Genomic DNA, 16,474 nt, shown 5'->3' with positions numbered 1-16,474 from the left:
TGATAAGGGACAGGGATATTCCAAATATATGATTTCTCTAACCCCTTATGCCCACTTAGACACAATGAGATTCCAAATCTGTGTCTTTTTTTAATACTAAAGCACATCTAAAGGCTTTAGTTTTTCTTTTCCCTCCTTTGCTTTAGAGAGATGCCAATTGGAAGTGCATGACACCAAGTTTCAGAAATATCAAGTCATAGGAAAGCCAACCAGCTCTCAGTCCCAACCCATTGTAACTGGGGGAGGCTTATTTCATGGGGGAGGGTAATGGCTCCCCTGAAGCTTGGTGGTTTTCCATGGGCTTTCTATGAGCTCCTTATTTGACAAGATATTGGGCACAAGGCAAGCCAGAGTGTGTGCATTAATGAGACCCACATGTAACTGCTTAAGAGTAAACACTCACATAATCCTATGGAGCTGAACAGTCTAACAAATGAATTAGCTGGGGCACCCACTCAGGATATATGATCCAATTTATGTTATGATTTCTTTCTAAGAGTTGAACTGATTTTGACACATACTAAAATGTGGTTTCAATCATTCACAATTACACCATTTGAATGAGAGAGGAGAAAAGGTTTTTGAAGGGCCTAGACATGAGGCAAACGAGCAACAAGGTGGAATGAAGGGAGTTTGTGCAGGGACAGGATGTGGCATTGCTACTGCCATGATAAAGCTAGGGAGACTTTCACCTCTACTGCTAGATTCAGTCAGCATGCCTCACTAGTCAAACATATAGGCAAAGCCTTGAAAACAAGTTCAGAGGACGTTGCCACCTCTTCTCTCATACTACTGTTGAACCCATCAACAGTTTGGGGCTATAGCATCATTAGTGGACCATAGGACTATGGAGAGAGGTCAGAATTCTGGCAGGCCCAGGGTGGCTATCCTCAAACCGAATAAAATAGTTCTGTGTGCTCAAAACTTTCCTATTCATATTGGTATCAAATAATAACACTAAGAGGAAGAAGATAATGCCAAATATGACTAGGAAAACTCTCAAATAGCCCCTAACCTTCTAATTCCATTGTCACAAATACCCAGTGGAACAAATAATATGATTATTCCCATGTTACACATAAGGAGACTGAGACAATGCATACCTGAAAGTTACTCAGCTGGGGAACTGCTTTGATTGCAGGAAGAGAACAAAACAAGTACTTAATGGATCTTAAGTTCTAGATTCCATGCCCCTCCATGACATAGCCTTGTTGGCTTGGACTTGTTTTCTATGGTCAGTTTGAGGCATTGCACATAGGCTTCAGAACTGTTGAAAGCAAAGTTGTGCTCTCATTCTTCAAAAACTGAACCTCATAGCCATCTACACACAGAGGTTCACTGTGCCAAAATAGTTTGGTTTTGTCTGTCCATATGTGTGCAATGAACACAGAAGTATCCATTGTCATATGTTCATCACTGGACTAGTGATTTTTCTGTAACTTTCCCCAATTTTTATGCATAAAAAATAGGTACTAGGAGTTACAACATTACAGCCAATATCCTGCTTTTGGACGAAGAATGTCTAAGCCTTAATTTTCCCCAGCTGTACAACTAATCTATAATGACATTAACTGATGACCTGAAGAATATGCCGACTATTTTCTTGGGAGGGCATGAAACATTTGCAACAGGAATATTCTTGTTCAACCAAATCATATCCTAAGTGGACCTTCAAATGGTCTATGATAAAACTTGAGACATATTGGTTGCCTTTTCTCCCTAAGCACATACCTGGAATATTTTGCCCAGATTTATTTGTAGCTAAACCCATCTATATAAAAGAGTTCTGGACAATGGCAAGTAAACAGAAATTATGTTTCCCCATTAACCCTAAATTATGACAACAGCATAATCTTCCCTTACCTATTGTTATATTAAGATATCCCCAGTGGAGGAAATGTAAGGCCTGGGGGAAGAGCTATAAGGTGGAAGGAGTCTGGGCTCTAGAATGACGATGGAGTAGAGCACTCTCTTATCAACCAACAATGAACTGTATTGTGAGCAGTGAAGAAATGTAATGTGTTGTGTAACCAAAACATTAGCATTTGTCTGTTAACTGTCATCAATCCAGCAGTTAACAAAGATCATTCATTTCTCCTTGTTCTTGATACTAGATTTTTAAAGTTTTACCTAATGTGATTTTTTTCAGTGTTTTAGATCAGTGATTTTTGAGGTTTGGCTCCTCAAGCCTCTACAGTGGAAGCTTATCAGTAATACAGTCTCAGATCTCAGTCCACACCCACTGGGTTCTCAAATTCAGATGCAGAGTCAAGAAATCTGTTCTAGAAACAGTTCTCTAGAGGAGAACTCTTTTAGCTCAGTGCTAAAAATTGACTTAAGAATCTTGCAGCATGTTAGGGAAGAAGAGTTCATCTACTTCTGGGTGATTCTGAACACATTCAAGGTGAAGACCCACTGGATTCAGTAAGCTTAAAGTCATTGATAAAATCTATAATGTGTTCTCCAAGCCTCATCCAGCTCTTCCTTGACTGACTTCTTAGTGCTAGTCACTTCACCACCCAACTGTACACGGCTATGTTCTTGTGACCACGTTCTTCTCCCCATGCTCTATTTGCTTGTCTCATGTTTTCATGGAGCCATCTTCCAGGCCTACTGGAGAATGGTGAAAGGAAAGAAAAATGGAAAGGTGAGAGGGAGGGGCATACACAACACAAGAAAAAGTATCCAGGTCACTGGTCACCTGCATTCAGGAAGTGGGATACTGTTACATATCAAACTGTGAGGTAACTGGTAGGCTATAACTTGAGAAACACCCCCACCTTCCCCATGTCTCAGTTTCCCCATCTGTTACATTGAGATGTTGAGAAGGTAATGGATACCTATTGCCATTGGGATGTGATGAAGATTTGAAAAGATCTTTGTGTCAGATGCTTTGAATAATCCCTGTCATGCAGAAAGTGCTCCACAAAGATGAGGAATTCATGCCCTACTGGGTGGCTGACCTGGAGAAGTCGCACAAGTCTCTGAACCCTGTTTCCGCATCTGTAGAAACAGCTACTACAAGGATGTGTGTAGATGACAAGTAGACTATACTGAGCATAAGATATATCATAGAGAAGGGCTCAGATTGAGGGTTTCCAGACTGTGGCTGTCATCTTTCCTAATATTGTGATGCTTTGGTACAGTTCCTTTGTTGTAGTGACCCCTCAACCTCTCAACAAAATTCTCATAAAAGTACTTTGTTGCTACTAAATAACTGCAATTTTGATACTGTTATGAATTGTAATATAATGGATCTGCTATACAGGATATCAATCCAAGAAGGTTGCAACCCATAGGTTTAGGAGCTCACTGCCTTCCAAAGTCTGCCTACTTTATAGCTCCAAGTCTTCTTGTGCAATATAGAGTGGGAGAGAATACAGATTTCCAGGAGACCAGGGTATGAGTCAGAAAGCAAACAGTTCACAGTTGAATGAGGCTGCATGAGAAGTAACTGAAGCCACAGCCTTCTTAGACAGGCTCAGGATCAGAAACGGAACCAACCCAGCACTCAGAGAGATGACTTGGCCAGGCTGGTTCTTGGAGGCCTCCAAATCTTTGCTGCCTTTTCTAAACAAATAACTGTAATGGACTCATTGTCTTTGAACATGGAAAATCTTTGTCCAAGTTTGAAAAACTCCTCACAGCAGCTAGAGAGCAAAGGTTAGACTCAGCTCTCCTCACACTGGTTATTAATGGATTCCAAAAAAGAAAGGGGTTGCCCATTTATTACCTCCTTCCTGATCACCGCTCTTGAACTGAGGTGACACAGACAGGAAGACAAGGAATTTACTTCAAAACATTTTTTTAAATGTTTAATCTTAAAAGCCAGTTTAAAAGGTCAAGAAAGTCCACTATGTTTACATGGGGTTAAAAGGCATGCAAAAAGTAGGTGGAAATCTTAGCTTTTGCTTTTCCTACCCAATCTCTAGCTTCCATCTGTCCAGGAGGTCCATTTTCTTGGAATTTTCTATGTAGCATCTCATAAAGTGTGAGTTTGGAAGAACTATTTAGCTATAAAAGTGAAGATACACAAGTCCTCTTCCCCCCCACCTCACCCTCTACAAGTTTATCTTTGCTTGTAGGTTCCACCTTTCAGGTTTTCCACCTATGAGGTAAACAGGAAGAGGAGTCCCAGTTTGCAGTAAATTCAAACTCTAACTGGCTTCAGGTAAGACCTGAATTTTAGTCCTTCTCTGCTCAGAAAGTCAGAGGAAGAGACAATTTTTCACAGGTCCTTAGCTTTGCACTTATCTATCCTTCCCCAAATAACCAAACATAGGCACAGAGGACAGTTATGCCCTGTGGGAGGAGTGTTATTGCTGGAGAACATCCACCAGGCTAAGAGCTCTGGAGAGAAATGAGCCCTTCATCTTGTCGTGGGATCTCCTTGGTACCTATGCTTCTGAGAGGTCTTCAGTCTTTCACATACCCCAGGTGGACACTCTCCTCCCCCTGATCTAGGTTTGAATTCTAATGACTTTTGACCTGGCTGTACATCAGAATCACCAGGGATGCTTCCTCAAAAATAAAGACAAAATCAGTGCCTGGGCTTGCTCCACTGTCCCCACCCCACCCAGGTTATAATTGACCAAATTAACTCTAGAATTCTTCAAAGTAGAATCAAGGCTGAGAACCACTGAGCTAGCTCTGCTTGTGTGGCACACATTGGTCTACTTCCCTTTAACTGGCCAATGCTCTAAGTTTCCTCTGTGTCTCAATACACATGCCAATTCTTTCTGGAAGATTATTAGACTTCCAGACTAGCCTAAAATCTTGCCTTCGCATGGTCCTCACAGCATAAGGAATTTGTTCATTCAATTCTCAGTCTTCTTACAGATACTGGTTCCAAGAGGGCAGGGCCTACTCTAGTACTGTGTCTCCATTCCCTATCTCTTGCCTGATTTAGAGTAGATACTCAATACAAAACTATTTGGTACATTCAGTTCTGGGTGCTTACCGGGTACATACTCATAGTAGTTAGTAAAAGCAAGCATTTTCCAAATGACAGCAAAATACCCTAGTCTTCTTTATGGCAACCGAATGGGAAAGATTCTAATTTGCTTTTTAAGTGGCAAAGATTAACTAGTTTTTCTCTAACCCGTTTGCCTTTCCTTTGTGCACATAAATAGACTACATCTCCCAACCTCTTTGTGTCTCTGAGCAGCCTTATGAACTGAGGTTGGTCAGTGTAGAATGTAGGTAAAAAGCAATGAATCCCATTTCACATCCTGGACCACAAAAACTTGCCTTCACATTCCCCTATACTTAACCTGGATAACTAGCTATATTCAAGGGCTAGTAGAGGACTCCAAGGCCTGGAGGGAGGATAGAGCAACAAGATGAAGGGAGTTTGGAGCCTTAAGTGAACATTCAGAGTAGAGAATCCATGTCTCATTTTGCCAACCCATATTGGACAGCAATGCAAATGATAAACATTCATTGACTTAATGTCTGAGAGTGTGGTAGTACCTAACTTACCATGGGAATATATATTTTATAAATTGTACCAACTTATTAAAACTTCGGAGTACATGTAACCCATAAATTCAAAGATCAAAGTGATCTTTACTCACTTGGACATACTCTATAGTTCTGATTTGAGGCACTTAGCTTTTTCCCCAGACCACACTTTAAGGCTGCAATATCATTCAAATCTCTTCTTCCCACCTCATCGAGTATTATCTAATTGTAGAAGAAGTAAGTGAATCTTCTTGGGTACTAGTTGGTCTGCATTTCTTTTTAACCTGACACCTTTCTTTTGAACACCCAGAAAGGAGTCCAACCTTCTTACTATGGACTAATCCTGCTCTCATATGTTGGGCTACTTTCCAAATGACTCCTCATTCTCTTTGACCAGCCATGCTCAACAAGACAGGCCCCAGCTCCCTGCCAGTCTGTCACAGCATTTCCACCCATTAGCCACACCAGTGACTGAAACAGTGAGTGCTTTCCTGACTGCCTTCCAAGCCCAGAACCCAACTGAAGTAACCCATGACTTTCTAGACAATACCAAGAGGGAGAGAGCAGTTTTATTTATTTCTTGTTTAATAAATCATTAACTTTACTTGAAGAAATAGTAAGGAGAATGAAGCCTATATATCTTCAGAAATTACTGAACTCCAGTATAACTTTAACACCAACCTGTTCTTGGAACTGAACTCACATTCTTATTTATTACTAGACTCTAGCTCTCACTGTTGCCTACATCCTCAACTTTTACCTTTATCACTTCCTTTAGAAGAAAAAGAAAGAAAGCAACAGGGCATACATATACCTCTGGGTTTATATCTGGTTAAAAATAGAACAGCAACTTAATGGGTTAAGACCATAGTTTCCAAAGGGGATTAATTATTTACCAAATATTTATTGCCCTCCATGCAAGGTTTCACAGGAAACACAAAACAATTGGTCCAGGTGCTACTCTCCAAGGGCTGACCACCTGGATAAGAGAATTGTGTTTAAAGGACAATTAGTTCCAATGAAGGTTAAATGTGGGAGATGCCATAAAGGAAGTTAGAGGCCAAGTGATCTTAAAGCATTGAGGAACAGAGGATTGCTCCTAAATGGGAAAATGCAATCCTTTGCTTACTCATTCAACAAATATTTATTGAGCATTCATTGTAGACAAACACTATGTTTAGTGCTGTGCACACAGTAGTGGTCAAAACATACAGGCTCGATTCCACAGAGGAGTTGGTATCTGAATTGGTCCAATAGCCACGGTAGGATAGTAATTACAAATACAGCAAGGCACTGACAAAGAGCCTATTCAGTGTATTACATCTGCCTACTTACCAAGTCCTCCCAACCACGCACATCAGGTACCATTCTTATTCCCATTGTACAGATGGGAAAGCCAGAACTATACCCTGGGTAAGATATCTCCCTGGCCCTCGGCTTTATCTATAGTACCCTAAAATCAGAAATAAGCTTTAGTTCCAGAGAAAAAGAATGGCAAGCCCAGGTTTTGCCATGATGTTACAGTCTCCTAGGATGCTTAGGGAGCAAGGTGAAAATGCCGAAAGCAAACTCGGAGCAGCCTAAGAAAGCTTGTGATATTACTCAGGACAGGCACTCTGCATGGCAAGTTCATGGGAAGTCATTTATCAGTGCTCTTGTACCTCAAGAGCCTTTGGCCAAATTTATGGTTAGGAGCCATGAAAAGAAGAAATTCCGTGTGGAAAGTAGAGGGAGTTTTTTTCTTTTGTTTTTGTTTGTTTGTTTGTTTTTGTTTTTAGCCTGATCAACTCAGGGTTCTATGTTAAAATAATTTCCTTTCAGTGTGTTATGCGCTCCTCCATGACATCACACACACACATACACACACACACACACACACACACCCCTCTGGCTATTCATGGGACAGATGAATTGTTGGATTCTATAAAACATCTTATTAAATTGTTGAGTTTTAGAAAGAAAAAAAAAACATGGCTCTCCAAAGACGGCCAGACATCATGCTAATAACAGACTATAAAATGAAGGATCCAATTAAAAGGAGCTGGCAACCAGAAGGCTATAACTTGGGCCATTGTTTGTGGGAAAGAAAACCTATAAGAGGGTTCCAGATGAGCCAGCTGCTAACCGAGCTGAACAGCTGGTTTGTGTTCCCCACAGATACAAGGCTGATAGTCCCCCAAGCCTCCTAAGAGGTCATGTTTCATAGTAATCCCCTAAGAGAGGGCAAATATTAAAAATTCTGGTTGTGCCAGATCCAGGGGGGGCCACTAGCCCAGAAAATGAGGCCACAAGGAGCTACAGAAGATGAACTTCTATAGACCTATAAAAATGACGCCGACAAAGCTGGGTATTGTTGAGATCCACCAACACTCCCATTCGCACTGACTCTTCCTGCTCTTCCTACTTTCAGGACTCACAAGACGATAGCAAACCAGAGCTATATGAACCTCAAATCTCAAATCTTCATACCAATATTTATGGCACTGTTATTTAAAATAACCAAAAGGGGGGCGGGGCAGCTCAACTCTCTGATGAATGAAATAGATCCTAGTCCTGTAGTAAAATATTAGTCTACTATTCTCATGATGTATTCATATATGCTACAACATGAATGAACCTGTCAAATAACAGTAAGGAAAATAACTCAGATACACGCACCAAAAATTGCACACTGTGACCTCATTATACAAAATAGATAAATAGAATATATCAGTGGTTGCTATGCCAGAGCCTTTGGAGAGAGGAAGAAATAAGGAATGACTGCCAATGAGCTTGAGAGTTCTTTTGGGAGGGGGATAATGAAAATTTTCTGAGTCAATTACAGTGATGGCTGCATACCTCTGTGAATATATTAAAAGCCACTGAATTGCATACTTTAAGTGGGTGATCTATGTTTCAATAGAGCTGTCAGATTTCAATGGTTAAGAGGTAAACTCTTAATTCAACAAATGTTTCACACTCAGCAAATAAATGGAGGAGTAAAAGGAAATATATGTAATATATATAATCATGAGAAAGCATTAGGCATATTCAAAAGACAGAGAATTCTATGAAAGAAGAGACCTGACCCCTTCAAAATTATAAAAGGTAATGTCAGTGTCATGAAAGGACTCTATTATTCCTGTGACTTTATTGGAAGTTTGAAATGATAGCACAATTAAAAATTAACAAACTTAGCTAAGCATAATGGTTCATGCCTTTCATACTAGTACTGGAGAAGCTGAGTAGGATGAGCATAATTAGTCCAAGGACAGCCTAAGCTACATAAGAAGAGCAAAGTCCTCTATATACTCAAAGGTATCTAAATCCCCTATCCTCATAGCCATGAACCCTTCAGTCAAGTTAAGCAAATTAGGGAAGAGGGAATGAGGAGAGTGTTGTAGGCCAAGCTGCAGTGATAGGAAGGGAGAGATGAACTGGCACAAAGGCCCCTCGGACAACAATGGTGAGCTCGAGAGGCCACTATACAATTACTATGGTAGTAGTAACTCATCAAAAGCCTAACCGCAGGATCAGTGTCAACAATTTAGCCAGGACCATAGTGCAAAGAGGACAACAGAATTGCTCTGGACCTTTTCCTAACATATATTTGGGGCTTTTTTCCCCAGTATAGGATGAGAATAGTGTTTCAATAGCTCTGATTTCTCTTCCAGCAAGTCTCTCCTCTGTATCAGGATACAAGCTTAATGGGCAATTTAAAAAATGTGAATGTTCGTGTGACTTGAACAAAAAGAAAGAGAGGAGGAGGAAGAGACAGAAATACACACAGACACACACACACACAGAGAGAGAGAGAGCACAAGAGCTTATAAGATTGGCTTCAAAACCAGTAAATTGGGGTTGGGGATTTAGCTCAGTGGTAGAGCGCTTGCCTAGGAAGCGCAAGGCCCTGGGTTCGGTTCCCCAGCCCCGAAAAAAAAAAAAAAAACCCTCCCCCAAAAAAAAACCAGTAAATTTCTCCTTATCCACCTTTTCTGAAAGTCTTGCTGGAGTTTGGATTTTAGCAAAAATCTCTACATGCCTTAAAGTTTCCCACAGAAGTACTCAATGCTACTGTGGACCCAATCAAAGGGACTTAAACATTAAAGCACAGTACAGGTTTACAATGGTTTGATATGTAAGTTGTACACACACACACACACACACACACACACACACACACACACACAGACCAATACATACAAGCAGATATATTTTTAGCAGATTTCATTGTCTTTTCCATAGGAACTTCCTCTCTAAGGGGACGATCAACTGATAACTTTGGGAGTTGCCCACTACACTTGAAGTTCTCTATAGTATTCTACCAATGTGTGCATTTGGGAATAGTATCTATTACCCTGTGTGTACAATGGTCACCTCTATATACCCAGTGTTTGGTTTAGGGTCTGATGTGTGGTAGATATTAAATAAATAATTGGTACATTCAATTAAGGTTAGAATTAAAGATTAGATAAGAAAACACTCCGAAGTTTTGGTTATAACGAATTAGGGGTTTAAAGCATTTTTCTACACATACACACACACACATACACACACACACACACACACACACACACACACACACACACACACAAATTCAAAGGGCAGAAAGGAGAGAAAGACTTAAAAACAGAAGACTCTCAAATTGCATTAAGTATTCTCTAATCCAGCATCCTTTAACTGTGGCTTGTCTATCACTGGGGTCCCCAAACACTTTCTAGCACTGTGGGGGCATATAGGTCCCTTTAGGAGATTAAATTTCTAGACATTCTACTTTCATGTTCAGAGGAGGGGAGCTGCCTTCAAGTTCTGCTTCTCTGTACCCCCCATTCACAAAGCTCCCTTCCACCATGGTAAACAAAGGAGTATCATTCATTCAGCTATCCTTTCTCTTACCAGTGTGGTCTTTTTTAATGAGCAAATCTCTTGGATCCCCCCACAAAGGATTATTTGAGACAGTATCAATTCCAAGAGTCAATGGTAAAGCAAAGAACACTTCAATATGAAATATTCAAGTTTATTGTATTATATTTTGTTCAGGTAGGAAATTCACAGCACAGCCTTGTGCCTTATCTGGGTATTTGCTCAGCCAGCTACTTACCACTTTAGACTAAGAATGCAAAAAGGAGACTGGCCAGGTGTAGACATTAACACAGTCACTTCAATCGACAAAGGAAGTTGATTCCTCACGCTGACTAAAAAAACAAGTCTGTTTTGTTCGATGACTTGACAATAAGAAATGGCTCCTTCAGTTAGGTCACGTGCCTCTCCTTAGTAATTGTTTCATAAATTTAAAGGCTTTAATGAAGATAGACTGAAAGCACACGTATACAATGTACATTAGTGCTCCTTGGGGTGTGATGTACATAGAAATCACCCAAGGGTTTATTATAGCACTGACTCTGATTGATGTAGTATGGACTGAGAGGTAGCCAAGATTCTCCAATTGTAACAAGCTCCCAGAGTGATGCCGGTGATGCTCCTGGTCCATACATCATACTTAGACTGAGGACAATACACAGTGTGCCGGAAAATATATGCTTGTAGTGAATTAAACTTGTAGCTTAAAAATTCAGATATCAAGGGGCTGACCAGATGGGCCAGCTGTTTAAGAGCACTCGCTGCTCTACTTTAATTTCTAGCTTTAATTTCTGGCTTTAATTTCTAGCACCCACAAACATGGTGGCTCACAACCATACACCTCCAATCCCAGGAATACTGTCGTCTTCTAGACTCTGTGAGCACTAGACATGCACATGGTACACATAGAGACAAGCAGACAAAACAGTGCCACATACAAAATAAAATCTTTAAAAATCTCTAAAATGCAGACATCAAATGAAAAGGATATAATCAAGTTTTTAGATTAAGACTATTTTAGGAATATTCCAAGAAAAAAAATGGTAGAACTGATTGAATTTCTTATTGGCAGTCTGAAGCCAAGAGGTTTTCAGCCCATGTCTGTTGTCCATGTAAGACAGAAAAATATATTTTCACTTTGAATGCTGAATAAGTGACTTATTTTCTAGTCATTCACGTAGCTTGTGCTTTTGGTGGTAGAGTCAACAGCCCCAACTTTATAGCTGCAGCCACTGAATGCACATAGCCCAGAAGGCTGGCAGGGGTGGGTAATCAACCCTGCAAACAGTCAGTAAAGTACTTAGGTTTTTGATTCAAGAGTTAAATGGCTTCATAAACTCAATTATAATAACAATTTGCATGAGTTGCCACATGGGGATGTGCACATTTTTGGAAGGGGCTGTCTTCTGGATGCTAAAATGTGGGCCTATGTATCTTGGGAAGACCCTGAGCACCGTGAAAAATTTACTCACCTCTATAATCAGTCTCTTTCTGGTTCCTCGTGAAGGTGGATTTAGTTCCTTCTACATTCCACGAAGTCTACACTCAAGCCTCAGTACAAATTAATGCTATCCATCTTTTACAGAACTTTAAAGAAAAAACGTTATTTAGACATGTATCACCAAATCCTTGGAACTAGCAAAAATCCATTTGGGTTAGTTTGTGCTTCAGATAGATGAAAAAAATATACCAAGCTATGTCAGGGGGATAGATAAGCAGAAGATGTCATGCAATCTGGGATTCAGAAAATAAAACCAATTCATCTCAAAGCTGGAGGTCCTTTAAGACCAAAAGGCAGTTTCTTTTCTGATCAAGAGATAAGTCACTAAGTCAACGATGCTGGATCCTCAGCCCATTACTATGATAGGCCACTTGTAAAACATGTACACTCAGGCAGCCTTCCTTGGCGAACAACCCTGATGTACACTGATTATTGCTTTTAGTGTGTTGGCCCCATGAAATGGAAGGATCTAGTAACTACGCTTGCCACTTGGCCTACTCATCTATGTGGAGGTACAAACCCTGAGAGATGGAGAATTACTAAGAGACCAAGATCTAGTAAGGAAATTGAAAGAGATGAGTTGGTTTCTGTAACTGATGTGCTTGGATACTTTGAAGGGTCCCAAGTTTTTGAATTACATGGTATTTCCCTGCAGCTAAGCACTCATCAAATTGCAGAAATGTCAGAGCAAGAGGGAAACTTGGCAATTACCTAATGACCTAAATTACTTTTATTATAGTGAAGAGGAAGCTGAGTGCTGGAGAGGTAAAATGGCCTGTCACATAGCTGAGCAGCAAAGAGAAGTACCATCACCCTGTTAGCCAGTCTACCTCATGATGCTTTCGCTTGGGTTGAGTTCAGCAGATGAGATAACAAAAAGCAGTCTGTCTATTTACTACTACACAGGCTCACCATGCAAGCAATACAAAAGGGCTTTCTTTCTTTTAAATGGCTTCCCTCAGTGAGTATAGGGATGCTAGGAGAGAATTTTCTGTGCAATTTAGTAGATGCTTAACAACTGGATCAGCCCCCTTGTAGCATTTGCCCATTTCCATCATATAAATACTGCCGTGGCAGATTTCTAACTTACTGATGTCACCGAACTTGCGTTGAGATGTGATAATACATGGACAGTTCTTGTGAGCTGATTCTTAGCTCCAAAATATCACAAAATTTTCTGAGAAGTTCTAATCTCTTGAATTGGAGGATGCAATAGCTTCCCCCACACCTCACTCATGAAAAAAATCCAAGCTTATAAGAAAAATTCTGGCTGCACACATCTTCATGCACTGAATCATAAAATGCTCCCAGTTACTATGTCCATGAGATCCAAAGAAAACCAAGTTTAGAGGCCATCTTTTGGCCTAATGTCCATCTTACCTAGAACTCCAAATAGAGTCCTTCCTAATTGATCGTAAGCAGGAATGTTGAGAGGCAGAATCTTCACCTTCTATTAGTATATTTCCCAGCAGCGATGCACTCCATTTGGAAGCGAATGAGAGCTTCCAAACTGAGAGCTGCAAACTCACTAGGAAGGGTACTTAATTTGGTCTTTTTACTAAACATTGATTGGATAACAGAGGGAAAACTTGGCGTATAAACAAAGGTGGCTGGTGACAACTGAAGGTCTGGGGCAATTCTTCCACATCGTTCTGACAGCTAGCAAATGGAGCCTTGGGAAGCATGTTTAAAGAACAGCTGGAATATGTAACATACATTTCTCTTGGAGTTTGACAGGTTGAGCTCCATCGTGGTTGAGCTCCACTCACCGGACATCGATCAGAACGAACTCTGCCATTCCCCTCGGAAGGTTGCCAAGAGGCCTTTTGAGAGAAAGGAATCCAGAGAACTGTGTTTCAGAAACTGAGAGGATGGATGCCAGACAGATCGTAAGCAGACACAATGTAAAGAGGAAAACCTACACATACTTGTCTCGCAGCCTTTTCTCTGGTTTTCTGAGCCTCTGATAAGCTCCACAAAAATGGTACAAACATAATACCTTCCAGAGGATCACTTGGAGAAAGATCCTACCACGTCATCTATTTGGATTTAGCCTCATTTCTACCTCACATATACACTTGACAAAACCAACAGTTAGAAGTTTCTGTAAGATTATATGAGATACTTTGTTTTCTATAAAGATTCTCCATAAGATTCATAAAGAAACTTTGTGTGACTTGATTTACCAAAATGTGGTATGGCACATGTATTTCAGGAATCCATCTATTGAAAATGAATCACCAGAGAAAGTTCTCAAAATAGATGGAATCAGAGACCATCTTGTTAATGAAAAAAGGCAGACTGGGAAGACAATTGTACCTTATTTTCTCTCGTGAAATGTAGACTCAACTCTGTGTGTGTGTGTGAGTGTGTGTGTGTGTGTGTGTGTGTGTGTGTGTATGTGACGAAAGCATACGGAAGACTATTAAGGGAGGAAGGAAGCAATTGAGAGGGGGAAAGGAGGGATGGGAAAGAATAGTGGGGAACAAAAATGACCGAGATAATAGACAATAGAATGATACATAATGCACTGAAATGTCAGACTAAACTCTTTTTCACACTAAAATTTTAGTTAAAAAGTTCAGGCACGTGTTACCTTTCACAGCCCATATGCTAAAATCAGAATGATAGAGAAGATTAGCATGGCCCCAGCACAAGGATGATATGCAGATTCATGAAAAAATATTTTTTAAAATACTTAAAATTTATTTATTTGTTTTTATTATTTATTTAAAATATTTCATATTTTTAAAAATTAGGCAAGAGAATTAAACAGAATTTCAAAAATCATAACCTGAACAACAAATTATTGAGCATACCTGATAGCGTCAGTTTTTCTTTTCATTCAGGGTCAAGGTGGTTATTACGAACAACATGCCTTTATGGGAGTCTAAGAACATTACAAGATTAAAAACAGTAGTGGGTCCAGAGTTGTAGACATGCTTCTCAACCCCGCCCTGCATCCAGCCCCTTCCTCAGAGCTCCAGCCTAGTAAAAGGTGTTAGGGCTATAACGGATGAACTGAATGGCTGGGACGGAAAAAAACATGTTGAGAAAGACAGACAGTTCTATTGCCAACGTGCTTCCCTCACAAGTGAGAGGGCAGGAGTTCTATTCCCAAAACCCATGGTTTTAAAAGCTAGGTATAGTAATGTGTTCTTATAACCCTAGCATTGCAGAGGCAGAGACAGGAGGCTCACTGACAAGCTAATGTAGCCTAGTTGGTAAGTTACAAGCCAACGAAAAGTCCTGTCTTGAAAAGAAAGGTGGACAGACTTGAGGAATGATTCTTATGGTTGTTCTCTTGGTATACCTTTCAATTGCATCTGCTTATGACCTGTCTGGTAACACACACACACACACACACACACACACACACACACACACACACACACACACACACAAAACCAAACACTCACACACACAAATACTCACACACACACACTCATACACACACACACACACACACACACACTCAACACACACACACTCACACACACACTCATACACACACACACTCATACACACACACTCATACACACACACACACTCACATACACACTCATACACACACACTCATACACAAACACAAACACTCCCCACACACTCATACATACACACTCATACACACAAACACAAACACTCACATACACCTCCATACACACACACCCCATACACACAACACTCCATACACACCTCATACACACACACACTATACACACAAACACAAACACTCCACACACACACCTCCCATACACACTCACACACAAACACAAACACTCACATACACACTCATACACACACACACACTCATGAACTTACACACATGCATGGAAACAGGCATACATGCCTCACACATACACACTAAAAAGAAAAATGATTAGTTGTGTACTGTAATACACACACACACACACACACACACACACACAAACACACACACACACACACTCACACTCACACACACACACAGGCATGTACATACACATGCACAATTTACCACCATGGTAAGAAATCCTTCTCTTTGGGGATTTTCAATTCAAGACCACCTGACTTGATTGCTCCTAACCCCATTTCCTTCCCTCCGATGTAGATGAAGCTCACCTTTGACAGTCACGCAAACCTGGTGATTAAAACATTGTGAACCAAAGACTTCAGAAGTCATGCCAACTGGTAAGTTAAAGTACTGCCAAGGCATAAAGTGAGGAGGCTCTCTCTTTGTTTTCTGTTGGCCGGGACATTGTCCTGATCACTTTGCTCCATGGCACATACATGAAAGTGAAGAGGAGCACATCTGCTGACAAGAGCAAGAGGAGAGTCAAAGCACCTCCACCAGGCACTCACTACCTGCCTTAACACTATTTAGCCTTTTCATCTTCAAAGCACTTGAGGAACATTAGCTAATTAATCCTCCCAACAGCACTGCAAGGTGAGGATGGATTATCTCCATTTTACAGATGGAGAAATGGACTGTTTTGAACACAAGCATTAAACCCAGTGACAGACAGAATTACCAGAAACTGGGATGGGATCCTCTCTCTGTCTTTGATGCCCACACAAGCCTGCCAAGGTATCTCATCCCCAGCTTGGGAACTGCCAAGAGCTCCTAACCAGGAGGTAGCCAGGCAGACAGAGGGCCAGAGGCAAGACAGACAAGGCTCTCATGCTAACGCT

At 40.6% G+C, this 16,474-nt stretch overlaps 1 protein-coding gene and 1 pseudogene across 2 annotated transcripts in view; one reads left to right on the top strand and one right to left on the bottom strand.

Annotated features, from left to right (window-relative positions):
* Positions 1 to 16,474, bottom strand: part of Nhs (NHS actin remodeling regulator) — a 328,523-nt gene that overhangs the window by 266,338 nt on the left and 45,711 nt on the right. The gene's annotated exons all lie outside the window — the stretch shown is intronic.
* Positions 14,393 to 14,493, top strand: LOC116889431 (annotated as a pseudogene).

The sequence above is a fragment of the Rattus rattus genome, chromosome X (genome assembly GCF_011064425.1).
Source record: "Rattus rattus isolate New Zealand chromosome X, Rrattus_CSIRO_v1, whole genome shotgun sequence".
Lineage (NCBI taxonomy): Eukaryota > Metazoa > Chordata > Mammalia > Rodentia > Muridae > Rattus > Rattus rattus.
This window is presented reverse-complemented; position numbering and strand designations above follow the sequence as displayed.